The sequence below is a fragment of the Macrotis lagotis genome, chromosome 1, assembly GCF_037893015.1.
Source record: "Macrotis lagotis isolate mMagLag1 chromosome 1, bilby.v1.9.chrom.fasta, whole genome shotgun sequence".
Lineage (NCBI taxonomy): Eukaryota > Metazoa > Chordata > Mammalia > Peramelemorphia > Peramelidae > Macrotis > Macrotis lagotis.
Window position 1 is genome coordinate 536,111,614 of NC_133658.1, and position 13,647 is coordinate 536,125,260.

A 13,647-nucleotide genomic window follows, 5' to 3' on the forward strand; every position below is an offset into this window, starting at 1 on the left:
ATTTAATTAGTTCTTTTTGTGGTCTCAATGAATTGGAAATCCAGGGAATACTTATCAGTTAGGGAACTGCTAAACAAACTGTGGTCTATGATTGTGATGAGAGTACTATTGTACTATAAGAAATGATTAGATGGGTGATTTCAGAAGATCATAGTAAGACCTATATGAACCGATGTACAGTGAGGTGAGCAGAACCAAAAAGCATTGGACACAATAACAGCAATATTGTAATGATAGATGGTGAAAGAATGAGCTACTCTGATCAATAGAATGATCCAAGACAATCCCAAAGAACTCATGATGAAAGAATAGACAACTAATGAACTCTGAGTGCAAATTGAACAATAATTTTCTCACCCTCTTTGTCTTGCTTTTTTTTTGACATATGGCTACTATGGAAATATGGCTCGCATGATTTCACGTGTTTAATTGATACTATAATTGATTGCCTCCTTAGTGGGTGTGGTAGGGGATGAGAGGAAGGGAGAGAATTTGGAAATCAAAATTTAAGAAGAAAAGAATGCTTAAAATAAATAAATAATATTAAAAAAAAAACTGCCTGGCCAATCAGGTTCTAGGGGACCTAAATCAATTCACTTTCAGTGCTTCCTCATCTTAAAATGATGGGGATGGATACACACCCAGAATATGCAATGTGTAGTAGTTTGGGTCTGGCAACTAAAAGTTTGGTGTTTGGATCTCTGGTTCTAGCAGAATCCAGAAGGGGAGAGATGTAGAGTCTATATATTCAATAGACATGGAAGGTTAAGTGTTATGACTGAGAGGGACAAGGAGACCTTTGCTCTGGCAGCAGGAAATGAAGTTGCCAACTCTAGCCCTCCCCTTGAAGAGTTTCTTGGAGGCTTATCAAAGCTTCAGAGCTATTTTCTTGGCCCGAGCCTGATTGTCAGGAGACATTATGGAAATTCAAAGAACAAAGGGAAAAGGGCTATGTAAATGTTTATCCTCAGTCTCTGAGAAATTCAGCAGGATGTGCTGACACTTGCTGCTGGCATCCTGAGGAGGAATAAAGGTGAATGGAATTCAGTATCCCTAATTCAATTTAATAAGGGTTATGAATCCTCCATGGGGGTGGGGAGAGGAAAAGATCAGATTTTATGGTTAAGCCTTCTTCAGCCAGCTGACTGTAAAAGAACTCACGATGAAATAACAGAAAACTAATGAATTCTGAGTGCAAATTCAAAAATAATTTTCTCACTCTCTTTGTCTTGCTTTTTTTGAAATACAATTAATATGGAAATATTGCTTGCATGATTTCACATGCTTAATTGATACGGTAATTGCTTGCCTTCTCAGTGGGTGTGGTAGGGGGTGAGAGGGAGGGGAAGAATTTGGAAACCAAAATTTAAGAAGAAAAGAATGCTTAAAATAAATAATAAAATGTTAAAATAAAACTGCTTAGACTTCTGTGAAACCTCTTTGACAAGTTAAATGGATGATGAAGACCTTAAGGGAAGAATAGGGTTGCCCTGTTGTTATCCCTAACCTCCCAAATCCTTAATAAGTTTACAATTTATACTTGCCTTCTTAGACCCCAAATTGATTTTTGCATATACTATATGTATAATAGGTTCCAGCCAAAGGATCTTGGAAGCATACAAATTTGGTAATCCTGCATCTGAGAAACAGGATGAAGGGACCCTTCTCTCCACATTCACATAGTTCTGTGATTGTTTCTGGTCTTTTGATTGGGTTGTTGAGCAGGAGGTGTGAGTGCAAACTGAAGACTCCAACAAGGGCATCTTGGCCCTTTTTGTATACATGGTGCCCAGGCTTAAGAAGCTGAGCTGCTTTGAACCATTGGTGGGGGAGGGTCCTCAGATTCCATGTTACCTGCAGCTGGCATAAAGATGAAAGCCCAGTTCTCCTTTTGCTGATACAGGTGGCACCAGTGACCATAGCCTGTACTCTTCACCTGGGTCTATGAAGCCCTGAATGCAATAACCACGCTGACACTTCCATCCCTAATGTGTCTATGTTTTCTTTGTTTAGATAAAGGAGTGTTAGAGATGAGGCAGGCTAGGCTGTATCCTGTGAGCTTTTAAGAATTGGAAGAGCTACCTGGAACCTGGCAGCTGAATTCCATGCCAGAGTTTGTAGGCAGACAATCCAGACTATTTGAGCAGTTCTAGAGACCTGGGGTTCAACTCAATAGTAAATTGACCCTTTAGGCTAGAATCAGGGTCCTATAAGCAAAGAAATAATTTGTCCATCAGCCATGCTAAATTCAGAAGTGAAAGGAGGAAGAGACATTAATTAATTAATTAATTAGTCTGTTTGTTTGTTTGTTTGTTTATTTCTGCCTTGAAGCATTTGCATTTTATTGTATGGCTACAATGTTATCCAGATAGTAAAGACACAGGACATGCTTTATAATAATTGTTTTAAGTTTGAGTCTACTCTCTCCAGGGACTGAGGTGGTAAAGGGAAGAATGTGCCCCTGGTATGAGAGAAACATTTATACTTCTGTTCTAGTGTCATCTCAATAAATATCCCTTTGATTGATATTCACTGGTAAATGATACTAGAGAGCTAATCACTGGTTATACTAATCTCTCTAATTAGGGAGAGCTTACCAAAATGGGGCTTGAGCTCAAAAACCAAGGAAAAACCCTATAAGCCTTAAAGGTATTTTTTAAGTCTTGATGTTTGTGATAAAATATTATTATGTTATGAGAAATGATGAGTTTTATAATTTTAGAAAAACATGGAGAGATTTGCATGAAATAATGTAGAGAAAATGAGCAGAATCAAGAGAATATTGTATATAGTAACAGCAATAATATTTTTTTTGTTTATTTGGGTTTTTTGGCTAGGCAATGGGGTTAAGTTACTTGCCCAAGGTCACACAGCTAGGTAATTATTAAGTGTCTGAGGTCAGATTTGAACTCAGGTACTCCTGACTCCAGGGTTGGTGTTCTGTCCACTGAGTCACCTAGCCGCCCTAGCAATAATGTTCTGTTTTGATTTTGTTGTTGTTTTGTTTTGGGGTTTTTTTTTAGTTGTTGTTTTTTTTGCATGGCACTAGGGTTAAGCGGCTTGCCCGAGGCCACACAGCTAGGTAATTATTAAGTGTCTGAGGTTGAATTTGAACTTAGGTACTCCTGACTCCAAGGCTGATGCTCTATCAGCAATAATGTTTTAAGAGCGACTTTGAGTAATCAAATCATTCTGATTATTATAAATACACAAATTATCCACAAAGATACTATGAAGGAAGATATCATTGGTATCCAGAAAAAGAATTGACAAATATTATATATATACACACATAAACTCAGATATAAGAAATATATGTATATACATGTACACATCCATATTTGAGTCTAATGGTAGCCATCTCAAGGGTGGAAACAGTAGGAAAGGGGAAAAAAAAGAATAACTTTGCTATATATTTGAAGGGAAGAGCAAATTGTACACAATGGACCTGCAATTTCAGGTGCCATCCTTTTTTTTCTATTCCACTTTACATATGAAATACTAGTTTATTTAAGTTCAGAATAACAAAAATTAAGCAAAAAGAAAGGGGGCAATCTATCTTAATCAATTTTCAAAGTCCAAAGACTGATAACAGCTTATAGCATGTAAATTATAGCATGCACAGCACTTGGCAAGGGGAGGGACTAACTGGGCCAAGTATTCCATTGCTCATTCATTCCATGTGGTTATATAACAACAACAACAAAAAAAAACCAAACTGCTCCATCATGTGGGTGTGTGAGAAAGAGGACTGGGTGAACAACTCCAATAAACCCCTGCTGTCTTATGATTTGGATCTGAGGAAAGGGGAAATATCTGGATGTCTTCAATAATCTTTCTGAGCTGGGCGGTTAGGTGGCACAGTGGGGGCGGCTGGGTGGTGCAGTGGATAAAGCACTGGCCCTGGAGTCAAGAGTACCTGGGTTCAAATCCCGTCTCAGACACTTAATAATTACTTAGCTGTGTGGCCTTGGGCAAGCCACTTAACCCCATTTTCCTTGCAAAAAAAATAATAATAATAATCTTCCTGAGCACCTAACATCTGAATTAGGATTAGACTTAAAATTCACCTTCTCAAAGCAGGTATCACTTTGCTTTTCTATAAAATAAGAGTGTTGGGCTAGATAGTCTGTTCTATGTTTAAGGTCCTTTCCAGAGTTAAATCTTATCTACTTTGTTGTGTTTAAATGAAGGGATGTGTGGAAATACTTACCTGCCTTGTCTGTCAGGGAACATAATCCCAGGACAGTTTATAGGTAGGTGACTGCTTTGGAACATTCTCTGGCTTGTTGTTCAATTGTATCCAGCTCTTCTTGACCCCATTTGGGGTTTTGTTGGCAAATATACTGAATTGGCTTGCAATTTCTTTCTCTAGTTCATATTACAGATGAATAAACTGAGGCAAACAGTATTAAATAACTTGCCCAAGGTCAAACAGCTAGTTAAGTCTCAGGTCAGATTTGACTCAGGAAGTTCAGTCTTCCTGAGTCTGGGCCCAACATTCTATCCACTGTACCACTTTAGCTGCCCCATTCTCTGACTTAGCCACTCGTTAGAGTTATTGTTTCAGGGCACTGATGTTTCTAACTTGTTACTGCACATCCTACTCTTGGCAACAGTTCAACTTGTCTTAATGCCAATGGCCTTGGACTTCCAACTTTTTCACCTTTTGATTTCTTTACCTCATCTTAGAGCCTTCTTTTAACTATATCAGCATCTTTATCCTCCTCCACCCCTTTCCAACATAGTGACACCTTGGAGCAATATTTTGTTTGACCTGGGTTATAAGAAGTAATATTATCACTATATCTTGATTATTTTATGTACTTTGAGATTTCTGTCATAGTACTGTGGCAATATTCTGAAGAGTTGGTTTCTTTAAAGTCCAAGTCCTCTTCTAAACTGATTGTAGCTTTCTGGACTGTTTGTGAAGGTTACACATGATAACAGAAGAATGAAGAAATGGGCATAGGGTATATTCTCATCATTGTTTAATCTAGACCTTCAATAATGGAGTCTTCTAGTCTACTGGCTTAAGTTTACTTGGACATGAATCTAGGTAAGCATTTGGTTTTGAATGCAAGTAAATAAATAGGTGGCAACATCTTACCAGTGATGACATGTATGAGAAGTGGTATAAAATTTACTGAGAACATGTATGTTTAGAAAAGGACATTGGACAGTCATATAGCTGGAGTGAGAGAAAACAATTTTTAAAAACATTTTTATTTTGGACTAAACAAACATCATATAGAACAGGGATTCACACATACAAAATAAAACAAACAAAAAAGATTATATATATATATATTTTTTTAGGTTTTTTTTGCAAGGCAAATGGGGTTAAGTAGCTTGCCCAAGGCCACACAGCTAGGTAATTATTAAGTGTCTGAGACCAGATTTGAACCCAGGTACTCCTGACTCCAGGGCCGGTGCTTTAACCACTACGCCACCTAGCCGCACGTAAGATTATATATTAAGTTGGCAGATAGCTTTTATGTGAAACTTTTTAAAGTACATAAGCTCAAGCTATATCTTTCAGAATTGTACTGCTTTGTTAGCCTTTTCTCTCCATTAAAAAAAAATAGAGCTGCTTGTTGCATAGTCCTTTCTTTACTCTCTCCCTTCCTCCCTTCTGTCCTTCCTTCTTTCCTCCCTTCCCTACTCGATCCAGTCTTGCCCTTCTACTCTCCCACATTTGAAAGGAAAAAAAAAAGTCCTTTAAAGAGACTTTCATGATTTGAGAGAGGAGAACTCTAGGAACCTGGAATATCAGGATAGGCCCCATTTAGGACAAAGCTGAACTTTGAATGAAATTGAAAATTCTAAAAGGTTGAGGTAAAAAAAGGGGAGGGTGCTACATTCAAGCTATGGGAACACCTTTTGCAAAGATTTGCATGCTGGACAGACTTGTAAAGGACTTTGTTCTTATTAAAAATGATAAATAGAAATAGATATAGACACATAAAATTTTGATATTCACTGTGCCTGAATATGTATGTCTCATTTTGTATCTTGAGTGCATCAACTCTCTATTATGTTTTGTAGCCTATTTTGTCATCATTCATCGGTTCCAGAAGAAAGAGAGTGATGACTCAGAACAACTCTACCTCACTAAAATCCAATTCATTTGCCAGTCAAGAAATCACCCTGCTGATATCATTTAGTCCTCTGCAAGAATAAAGGAAGAATGGGGGTGGCTAGGTGGCGCAGTGGATAAAGCACCGGCCCTGGAGTCAGGAGTACCTGGGTTCAAATCCGACTTCAGAACACTTAATAATTACCTAGCTATGTGGCCTTGGGCAAGCCACTTAACCTCATTTGCCTTGCAAAAACCTAAAAAAAAAAAAAAAGAATAAAGGAGGAATAACAAACAATCAACCTGGAATCGAGTATGGTGACTGAAATAATTAGACTTCATAAGTTCCTCAAAGCTGTCTTTATAATGTTATTGTTTATTTATAAATTTCTCTGTTCCTTTCATTATGTATCAGTTCATATAAGTCTTCCAGGTTTCTCTGAAATCTATTTCATTATTTCTAATGGCAAAATAACATTCATATACTGTAATTTGGTTAGTCATTCCTCAGTAAATGGGTAAAGGATAACAAACTGAAAATCAAAGTATAGCATTAATATCTACAAAACTTAAAGAACCAGATGGGTACCAGAATTCCATGCAGATCCTTTATTAAGGAAAGACATGGATTAGAATCACTAAGGTGAAAGTATGTAGGAGCTATAATCTGTACCCTGCTCATGTTCAGAACATCAGTGGTATCCTTGATTTTTACATGTCTCTCACTCTTTCTAGCCAATCAGCTACCCATTAATCTTTGTACCTCTAAAATATCTCATATTCCACCCCTTTTCTTCTAGACACTATCCCAGTTTAACACTTCATTATATTTCACCTGAACTATTCCAGAAGTCTGTGTAATAGGATCATAGTCTACCAGAAATTGCATTTACTGACCAGCAGGTCTTCAGCATCACCCTGATGGATATTAAAACACCTGGGAAGTTGTTCTGACCTTGTAAATGACTGAAATAAGACTGTGCCTCATTAGTTAGACATGACTTCACCTAAGGAATAGGAGGGATATATGAGCCAGAGAGATCCTAAGGGCTTAGGGACTATGGGGGAGACTGTGGGCTGGGGAAGGGAAGGGAAGTCACACAAACATTTGGACTGGAACAGAACAGGGTGATTCTTTTGGTTAGTATTAAATTGAATGAAAGAGAACTAACTATTCATTTTTTTTATCACTTTCTAGATAAGGGGGGTGGAACAGGAATCCAGATATTCATAAGTAATGAATTTGATACCTTTAGTGGTGGAGAAAACTGTGACTAACTTGCAAACTGGGTTCTCAAATATGTATCCTTTCTACTGTCTCCCCAAGCAGGTTTGAATGAAAATTATGCTTTTAGAGGAGCAGAAAAGTCAGGTAGGTGGTATAGTAGATAGAGTATCACTTCTGGAGTAAGGAACTCATTTTCTTGAGGTCAAATATGACCTCAGACATTACTACCTGTATGACCCTAGGCAAGCCACTTAACCCAGTTTGCCTCAGTTTCCTCAGCTATAAAATGAGCAGAAGGAAATGGCAAACCACTCTAATATCTCTGCCAAAAAAAGCCCCAAACAGGATCATGAAGAATCAGACTATTGAACAATAACAAACATAGAGGGGCAGCACCAAAGAAGTAAAGTTGGAGAAGCAAGGGTGAAGTTAAACCATCCTTGAGGGTAGGTACCACTAGGAGAGAGTAATTAGCTTTGTTCACCAATACAACTCCACCACCCACCCATCTCTGTTAGATATGTCTCCCTTCTCCCAATCTCTCTTTTCTCAATTCATCTCCAGTATAACTATAAATTTAATATTCTATGTCATCCCATTCACAACACTCCAGTGATTACCTATCATCTTTAGGTAAAATAGAAACTCCTTTGTTATGCATGTAAAACTTTATAATCTGATTTCAGGCTACAATCCCAGACTTATTTTACATTATCCCCCTCTGACATTTTACACTACAGCCAAAGTAATTTACTTGCTGCTCCCCATAAATGACATTCTATTTGTTTCTAAGTCTTGGCAAAAGCTCCCATGCCTGGAATATAGGTCCTTTTTACCTCCATCACTTGGAATCTTTGGTTTCTTTCAAAGATAAACTTAAGTGCTGCCTCTTCCTAAAGAGGCCTATCACGACCTATCTCAGCACTTAAAACAGTATCTGCTGCAAAATGAAGGTGCTTCAGATGCTAGTTTCAATTCCAAATGATTTTATACATGGTTTAGATTTACTTATCTATGTATATATTATTTCTCTCTAATAAAAATAAGCTCTTTGAGGGGGAGGGCTGTTTTATTTTTGTCTTTGTATCCAAAGCATTTAGCACAGCGTTTTATACAACATTGTTCAGTCATTTTCAGTTGTGACCAATTCTTTGTGACTTCATTTGGGGTTTTCTTGGCAAAGATACTGTAGTGGTTTGCCATTTTCTTCCTCAAGTCATTTTACAGATGAGGAACTGAAGCAAAAAGGGTTAAATAATCTTCCCAGGACCACATAGTAAATTTCCGAGGTCAGATTTGAATTCAGAAAGATGACTCTAGGCCCAGTACTCTAGCCACTGTCCCTTTTACAACATTGATGCTTAATAAAAGCTTGCCAAATAAATAAATGATCTTACCTGTGGAGGAAGTACCCACATTGTTGAGATCACAGAATCATGGAAGCATTGATATATAAATAAAAACAAACATCTTTTTATGGAAAAAGAAATTCAAAGTTTTTCTTCTCAAACATATACACAGTTTGAGGGTGATGGTAAAAAAATTGCTATTTTCCCTTTCCATCTCCCCTCATTCTCTACTCTCTGCTAGTATCAGAACAGTTTTCTTTCTTAGCAAAGAATATGGCACAAAATTACAGAGCAGGCTTCAAAATTACTACCCTTAGCTTCCTTCTTTGCCTGTGTTCCCTAAAATAGTTTCTATCTAATGATTGTATAAATGTTATAAAGAACCACCACTGCTTTAAAGTTTTACAGAATGTTTTACTGTCGACTTCAGGATTCACCATCTTGTATCATCCTATCTAATCCTGCACTAATGGTTCTTTTATAGAGAACATGACTCCTCCAAACACCAGCCCAGGTGCCATGATTTTTATTTGCCCATTTCAAAGAATAGAGGTTTGATTTGTTTGGGACTTCTCTCAAAATTCCTAAGCTGTTTGGGAACTCTTTTTATTGCTAATTATCTTCTCAAGTATAATACCTATGATAAACAGTAATGATTGGCTCTTCTCATTTCATGTTATCACCACATCCCTGACTGGACTTTCTTAAGATATTGTTTATATAATCTTGATAATTTCATCGAAATTTAAAGTATGAACCTTGTCAGTACTCAGTATTTTCAAAGTCCCAGCACACCAAATGAGACAATGAATTACCCTCCCCCTCCCCTTGTCATCACTTGGGCACAGCTTCTGCCCTACCTTGCTGACCAGGATCTCCTTGTTACTTAATGCTTTGGACACAATAGATCTAAAATGTTATTGAATATTTGTTTAAAAAATATATCTTCTTTTGCTTGAAAGTCTGTGCCTATCTCAGAAGTAACTATTTCAAAGAGCTTTGAGCAGTCTTCATTTTTTTTTCACTCTGTAGGAGTAAAGAACATTTCAGATGAATCATCCAGATGATTTTGCAAAGCCCTCTCATCTAATTTAATTTAGATAGATGAAATAATACTAAGTATGTATGATAATGTCAAGATCCACTCTTTTTGGAGGAACATGAGAAAGGGAGGAAAATGTCAGCAATACCTAGCTTCTTTTTTTAACCCTTCCATGTATAGACCTAAGATCCTATGAACTGAGATTTCCCTGGTATAGAGTTTCTATGGATAAATTCCCTTTACCACTGCAGAGCATCATCTGTTCTGCCACTTATGATCTTAAATCAGGGGTTCTTAACGTTTTTGTGGGTGTTTAACTAGAGTTCTAAAGTCAATTAGTATAGAATTCTTTCATTGGTTGAGATCAATCCTTTGTTGGGGGGACATTGGAGGGAGTGGAACTCCTGAAAGAAGGAGAGAGAAGATGTGTCTTGAGGCTTTTCAGGCCTTTTTGGGAGCTTTGGGCTTCCAACTTCCAGATGGATACTATTAAAAGCATTTCAGATTACTGAAGAAAAAGACTCAGAGAAGAAGCCAACATAAGAAGAGTTGGAGTTTCCATCTTGTTCCTATCCTTAGGTTACATTAGAGGTTTTAGGAGACTTCCTCTTTGATGACATCTAAGATTCTCTCTCTCTCCCCTCTCCCTCTCCCTCTCCCTCTCCCTCTCCCTCTCCCTCTCTCTCTCCCTCTCCCTCTCCCTCTCCCTCTCCCTCTCCCTCTCCCTCTCCCTCTCCCTCTCCCTCTCTTGCCTCTTCCCTCCCTTCCTCCTTTGTGTGTATCTCTGTATGAATCTGTTTTTATCCCTCTTATCTTTCTCTGTGTCTTTGTCTTTATTTCCCCAACTCTATGTCTCATGAAGGCACAGGATATTAATCTTTAATGTATGAGTCCCATACCAAGGGACTTTGAGACTCGGGTTACATTTGTTTAAAATGTTCAAACATAATTAAAATTATTTTGATAACTATTTCAACATTTTTGGTCTTCCATGTGAACATTTTGCAATATTTTGATAAGGAGGGTCATAAGACAAAGCTAAAAACTCTAACTAAAGAGATGCAGAGGCATTGAGAAGTTAAGCTTTATATAACCATATATCAGAGACAGTACTTGAATCCACATCTTCCCAATTAAGAGGGCAACTCTCTAGCTTCTATGATATATTGCACAAATGCTTCATAGTCACTTATATAACTCATTATTTTAAATATATTGATTTCTGGTCAGTAGAATAGAATTTTAGTATTGCCACTGTCATCTCTGATGAATTGGTACATACATCGTCAAAATAGCATCAGGGAAGCTGACAAAGAAAGAGAAAAAAGTCAGTGAAACACTCAGCAAAAACATTACTAAGCATATGAGATTTGAAATATTGTGCTCAAGTGATATTAAAGTTAGACAACACATCCACCCACTACTACACAAAAGCTAGAGGGATTTTAAAGTTAAAATCTATGGAATTCCTTAGACAGTTAATTTCTCCTAGATGGACACCAGCATATGAGAAGATCAGGAAAGGTTTCATGTATAAAACTGCATTTGAGCAGCATTTTAAAGGCAGTGGAGCTGAGGAGAGATTGCATTCCAATTATGGGGGATAACAAGAATAGTCATCAAGCCAGGAGATGGAGTGTTTGGTTAGAGAAACTACAACCCCTCTGGACTTGGGAACTACTCTTTCAGAATTGTTGTGGCCCTAAATGTCATCACCCTCTCATCATTAAGTAGCCAGACTAGGTATCAAACAATAGGAAAATAGTCCTTCCTTGAGTTTGTAGCTGAACCCTTTCCAACCTGAAAAAACCTGCCAAAGTTCATGATTTACTAGTGCATCCTTTGAAAATCCAGGCTTAACTGATGCTGAGTGAGATGAGCAGAACCAGAAAAACAGTGTACACCCTTAACAGCAACATGGGGGTGATGATCAACCTTGATAGACTCGCTCATTCCATCAGTGCAACAATCAGGAACAATTTGGGGCTGTCTGCAATGGAGAATACCATCTGTATCCAGATAAAGAGCCATGGAGTTTGAACAAACACCTAGGACTATTAACTTTAATTTAGAAAAAAACTGATTTCTTATTTCCTAATCTTGCTATCTCTTATACTTTATGTTCCTTCCTTAAGGATATGATTTCTCTCTCATCACATTCAATTTGGATCAAGTGTGTAACATAGAAACAATGTAAAGATTGGCAAATTGCCTTCTGTGGGGTGTGGAGGGAGGGAAGTAAGATTAAGGGGAAAATTGTAAAACTCAAAATAAATAAAATCTTTAAGTACAAAAAAAAAGAAAATTCAGGCTTATCTCCATGCCCTGAAGATGGAACTAGGTTGGTTTGCCCACCCAGTGAGTTGCAGTTGGTTGGCAGTGGGTGCAAATGACTCTTCCCTTGTCCACAGAAGTTGCCTCTTAATAGTGGCTGTGAGGGTTTGGTCAGAAATGAGACAGCACTTATCTGCATATTAGTTATGGCTAGTGGTGGTGATGAGGGTGGACTCATTCTCCACAATGATTTCTCCCCTCAATGATGACTCTGGCTGCAGGACAGGAATCAGGTCTTGGGGATAATGCTATCTCAAGCCTCTTGGGTTAAGGATCCTGAGTTGATTCCTATCAGGGTCTGTGGGGAGATAGTGATCATGGCAGGGATGATTTGAGTCAATTTGTACATATTTTAAACAAAATTACATTTATTTAATTTAATAGACCATTAGTCTACCTTCTTCTTTTACTTTCAGTCCAGGCTATACCTAAACTATTCAGATCTTTTTACTTCTTTTTTTCTGTTTTTCTCATAAGTAACATATGTGAAGGATCTCTATTCTTTTAGCTCTAAAATTCTAAGAAACTAGCTACACCATCTTGGGCAAATGATTTAACTGTGCTTGGTCTTATTTCCTCATCTGTAAATGGTTTAGGCTAGATAATAGGGTGATAATAATCATAATCATACTCCTAACTATTATTTGTATAGCATCCTAAGGTTTACAAAGAGCATAAGAATAGCAATTACTCATTTTGTCCTCACAGCAATCTTGGAAGACAGGTGCAATTATCCCATTTTATAAATGATGAAATGAAGCAGACAGAGGCTTAGTGATTTGCTCAGAGTCATGCAACAAATAAGTGTCTGAGGTTAGATTTGAACCCAGGTTTTCCTGACTCCAGGTTCAGCATCCTATAAACCATGTTAATAAACTGCCTCTAGGTATTATTAGATAAAGAACTGGAGATAAGTGACTTGTGCAAGATTCTAAAGGTAGTCACTTCATGACTTTTCAATGCTCTCTAAGCTTTAATAATGCTCTCAGTCTGTGGATGGACTACAGGAAGGAATTAAAATCTCCATTGGAGAAGGATGGGGGGAGAAAAAACCCTTCAAACCACAAAGAATAGTCTCATGCTACCTCTGGGGGACAGCCTTTGCTACAAAGATTTTGGCTAGGATAGGTTTTTCATTTTTTCAGGAGACCTCTAGAATGCTGAACAGGATCATGTTCAGCTAGTTATTGCCCTTAAATTTAATCTTATTTTTAAATCTACACTTCCTAGGTTTGGCTTCTCCATTTGTATCATCCAACAAATGATAATGACTATCTTACTTGTTATTATTGGTTCCAAAACTTTTAATCTTATTCAAGATTAGGGTGAGCATTCTATATGCCTCTCTATTAGTCTCCTTTGGCCAACAACACTCATTCAGCATTCACGTTAGAAGTTCCTCTCTTGATAAACTTGCTGAGCTTTTAAAGTCTAAGGTCCCTCAAGTTTCCAAGGATTCCACTTTGGATAGTAGTAGATAAGATAAAATAGGTAAAATGAAACCACATCATGTTGCTGTTTGCTGTTATTCAGTTTGGGCCAATTCTTCATAACCTATTTGGAGTTTTCTTAATAATGATACTGGACTAGGGGCGGCTAGGTGGCGTAGTGGATA